The sequence below is a fragment of the Diospyros lotus genome, chromosome 7 (genome assembly GCF_014633365.1).
Source record: "Diospyros lotus cultivar Yz01 chromosome 7, ASM1463336v1, whole genome shotgun sequence".
NCBI lineage: Eukaryota > Viridiplantae > Streptophyta > Magnoliopsida > Ericales > Ebenaceae > Diospyros > Diospyros lotus.
In genome coordinates this window covers 75,998-81,476 of record NC_068344.1, presented here as the reverse complement: position 1 = coordinate 81,476, position 5,479 = coordinate 75,998, and positions in this window count along the sequence as shown.

Here is a 5,479-nt window from a genome sequence, read left to right as displayed (position 1 = left end):
GGGGAGAGATAAATCATAATTTGTCTCTTTATGAAATTAAGGATCAGGACGATTCTTGTAACGGCCCGTCTCCTGGAGCCTCCTCGTGTACAAAGAGGATCCGTGAGAGAGTTATTACTAAAATGATATCGAACAATAACATAACTACTCTCTTACTAAAATCGCAATATTTTTATCATAGCACATCACATAATCGTCTTTACAAAATCATTCATCAACTGGGCCCACATGGGCTTACATAACATACAATAATCTCAAAAATATAAACATTAATCTAACATAGGCACAGCGACACTCAGGACCTAGTCTCGGGAGGACTCTGCACTTGCTATCATGACTCGACGGCCTGAACCCAACCTCGCGCGTACACACCTGCGATTTCAGGATACTCCTACCTGGAATGATGTAAAGCAAACGTGAGTCGAGAGACTCAGCAAGCTCAAGAAGGAAAGGTTGAGGGTTTAGGATAAGACTCTTCCCATGACACCCCATGCAATTCATGCCAATGCAACCACGCCATGTCATGAGCCATATGTGCCTTACTTCTACATGCATAACATAAAATTAATTGCACATAAGGAACCAGGAGCCCACATAAGTCACACATTGGCACCCAGGTTCCGCATACAAACCTGTTGCAGCCTAACATAGGCTACCATTTCATTATCCATAAAGACCCACATTTTCCTGACCATGGTCGGCTTTTCCTAACATTCAACATTTGACTTTTCCTGATGCTCATTACATGTTCTTCTTGTTACCCATCATACCCTCATGTGCTCTTCCTATCATCATCACATTATCATATACTTCCGCGATCTTGGTCTTCTCTCGGGCCAACCTCGAGCTAATATCTAAGCCGAGCCGAAGCTCACCAAGTCGGTACTCCCGACACTGGCATGATACTCCCGTCCAGAATAACAGTAACATTAGAACCATGCAATGCAACACATAAGAAATGCAAGGGCTTCTGTAGTATAAACATGATGACAAGGCCCCCATAAACCAAGCATCAAGCCCTACTACGCCCACACATAAGAATTCACACATGCGACATACTCTAAATGCATATGCTTACCTAGGATACCCAAATTGGCTCTTAGACCAACCGGGTTATGCAAATGCTCACGCATCCCATCACACACAAAGCATGTCCCCACGTGAATGCAACCCAGCCCCTTGTAGCACACACATCATGATATGCACAAATCAAAGCGGGAATCTGGAGTACCAGTTCTTTTGGCCGTCTAGCGCTTATCGTAATAACCGATGACTGACGCCCATACATCCAGCCATCAACTGCGACGACCCACGGTCGACAGTCAATGGCTTTGTACCCATACCCTTAGACACACTTATTGACATTATTAACTTTATATCTTCTAAACTTAACATTACCCATCATTTCTCCATAACTTTTCATGTACATAACCACATAATATCATGATACCATTCTCATTCGTAGAAAACCATCTCAACATACATAATAGACTTTTAACATGTTTCCATAATGCCATATCATGTTCTAAGAACCTAGCCCCAGTGGGTTCGGCATCATTCCCAAGGGAAATGGAGCGATACAAAGCTCCGTAACGGTTAAAATGAAAGACACCAAGATATATTTGCTTAACTTATTTCATCAACAATAACCTCATTAATAACATATAAATCGTAGGGTGGTTGCCACGTGGAGTATTATTATTAAAGCGTGGAACCGAGTCAAGATGAGGGAGGGTTTAAAATACAAGAAACCTCGAAGACTTTTACGGGAAATAAATAATGCGAGGATAGGGTTAGGAACTTGCCTGAAGCCAGCTGATTCCTACCTCTTTTGTGCTCCCGTTGCGAAGTAAAATGTTTTCCTAACAATTAATAAAATCGTGGCTTAAATTAATTAAATCTAACCTCGAAAACTATATAATCTAACCGTATAAAATTTATAATTTAAAAATATGATATTTATACTAATTTTACCTACTCACCTATACACTTAAATCACGAATTAATTTAAAAAATCTCCAAATTTCCTCATTTCCTCGTTGTTGTGCGCCTTTCCCATCTTTCTCCCATTTCTCTCATTCGCTTACTGGCTCAAAGAAGGCCAAAATTGGCCCTTTTATACTCAATCCAAGTGGCTTTTAAGCCACAAAAATAAATGGCCAATAGAAGGGCACGCACATGCATACACACACACACACACACACATATATATATATATTATATCACTCCCAAACTCTCCCTCTCTCTCACCTTTGTTTCAATTTAAAAGAAATGGTCACTGTGCACGACTTAGTCTCCAAGCACACACGCACAACCACTCACTTATAAACATATTAATTAATTTAATTTAATTTGATTTAACTTATCATTATCATTATTATTATTATTGGCAATATATATATGTATTTATATATTAATTCATTAATTTAAATTAAGTTAACATAATTTACACATTTATTATTATTAGTAGTATTATTTTTACTATTATTTGATTACCTTAAATCCTCAAATTTTCATTACGGACCCCAAATACCGAAATTTAATAATTATTATCGTCTCCAACATTTCGGGATATTACAATTCCATTGTTCAAAATCGTCTAGTACATTTACCTGAAAATGTACCTAGGGAATCTGACCCAAATGGGAGCGAGACGAGAGTTCTTGAATTTGTTTCACGTGAATCTTAAATTAGAAAAAGTAGTTGTGGACACATACCTCGATGTCATTTTGATGTTGAGGTTGAAGTCTTTTTAATTGCTCAACAAGATAAGGAAGAACCTAATTCTATACAAGAGGCTCTTTCTGGACTTGTTAAAGAAAAATGACAAAAGGCAATGGAAGAAGAAATTGATTCAATGAAATCAAATCAAGTTTGGACATTGGTGGACCTTCCAATGGATCGCAAGGCTATTGGAAATAAATGGGTTCTGAAAATCAAGCATAAAATTGATGGATCCATTGAGAGATATAAGGCATGTTTAGTAGCCATGCTCAGTAGGAAGGAATTGACTATGAGGAAACATTTTCTCCTATTGTAAAATTTGCCTCTATACGCCTTATTCTAGCAATAGTGGCCAGTTTAGATTTGGAATTACATCAAATGGATGTAAAAATGACATTTCTAAACAGTGAATTGGAAGAAGAAATTTATATGGAACAATCCAAAAGTTTCATAAAAAAAAGGTCAAGAGCATAAAGTGTGCATACTATTGAGATCCATTTATGGATTAAAATAATCTTCCAAACAATGGTATTTAAGATTTCATTAATCGATTATCTCATGTGATTTTTAAATGATTGATGAAGACCACTGTGTGTATGTCAAAAGATCTAACGATAAGTTAGTAATCTTATATCTTTATGTTGATGACATACTTTTGATTGGGAATGATAAGGAGTATCTTTTGAGTATCAAAGAATGGTTGTCCTCCAATTTCGAGATGAAGGACTTAGGCGAAGCAACATACATTCTTGGTGTTAAGATTAAGAGAGATCGTTTAAAGAAATTGTTAGCTCTTTCTCAAGAGCCATTGATAGTTTGATGAATGGCGAAAATATCCCAAGAGAGGGGGGTGAAATGGGATATCTGTAAATTTTAAATTTTAATAACACTATATAGAGGAAGAACAATATATGTTTCAAAACTAAACTTTTTGTTTGACAAGTTTCGAAATATGGATGCAATGTTTCAAAACTAAACTTTCTATGTGACAGGTTTCGAAATATGAATGCAATGTTTCGAAACTAAACTTTTTGTTTGACAGGTTTCAAAATATGAATGCAATGTTTCGAAACTAAACTTTTTATTTGACAAGTTTTGAAATATGATTGTAATGTTTCGAAATAAAGCTTTTTGATTTTGGATATTTCAAAATTTTAAACTTATAATTCAAAACCTCAATTTTATCAAAGTAAGGACTTTCTTGAGAAATAATGGGGACAATGTTTATAATCAATTTTCCTAGCTTGAAAAAAAGAATTATTTTTAACTTTGAATAAAATGCCTAAAAGTAATTGAGCAATAGATAATAAAGAAAGTAGAATAGAGAACACAAAAATTTTAGAGTGGTTCGACACTAAATCCTAGTCCACTACCTTTAAGTCTCCCCACTTGAAGGATTTTCAATCTCAAACACTATCAATCAAAATAAACAAGGGTTTTTATCAAGGTTCACCCTAAAATTGTTACATACAATGAGTTTTCAAGGCTAAACTCAAACCTCACACCAATTGATAAAAGTAATTGATTTAATTTTATAACCCAAAAGGATTTATAACAATAACTCCTTACCAATGGCTGTACCAACCTTTTACCAAGCCTTTAGACATGGAGAGCTTAGAAGTAGATATACCACTTGAATTCACTTGCTCTTCCTTTTCACATTCAATGCACAAGATTTATTGAGAAATGTAGCTTGATGCTTCAATAATTTTTTTTGTTCTTCTTTATCTTATCTCTCTCCTCAAACATTTGCTATTTATATCAAGACATAAAGTTTTGGCCATTTCTAGCTGTTAAAGACAAGTTTTCACGAAGTTTGATTACATGTTTCGAAACACAACATATGAGGTTTTAAAACATCCCAATTTGCACTAAGGTTTCAAAACATGTATCCCATGTTTCGAAATCTTTGACCTTACAGTTGGTCCCTGCAGACTAAGATTGCATTTAATGCAAAGCAAAGACTCTTACCTACCAGATTTTCTATGATTACCTTTTTTAAATTTGAAATATGTTTCACAAAAATAGTTCCAACAACTTAAAAAGTTTTTAGATACAAGAAGAAAAATTTCCATAAGAATGTATTTCAAATTTTCTTTAATTTGTTATCTGAAACGATAGAAGTTTCGAAACATGAAATGCAAGATTCAAAATATGAATACTCAGACAAAAAATGCATTATGAGATGTTTCAAAACATAGCATAAAAACATGTTTTTCAGAGGTTTCAAAATATACTCACCAAGTTTCGAAACATTACTAATAGAAACATATATTTCGAAATATGAGCAACAATGTTTCGAAACATTATGCTTAAACTTCAGAATTTTTCAAACTTTTAAAATTTCGAGCCAAAACTATATATGCAAATTTCGAAACATAAAATGCTTGATTTGAAATATGAATTTAACAAATTGAATTTGAAGGCTCTAATTTGGTTTTTCATCAACATTTTTTCTCATATATCAAAAAATATGTCATAACAAATCTCCCCCTATTTTTTGATAATGATAAAACTTTTGAAAAACACAATAACTCCCCTTTAAACTCACACGGGAGTGATAGAACAAACCTGACGAGTAGAGAGTCTTCCTCTTTTGGAATGCTTGTCATCATCAATACCAAAACACATAATATACAAGTTCATTAACACTTACTAAACAATCATACCAAGCAATCATGTGATCCATATTTTTTCTCCCTTTTTTTATCATGATCAAAAAATATGAACCATAGATAAGCAAAGAGAATTAATC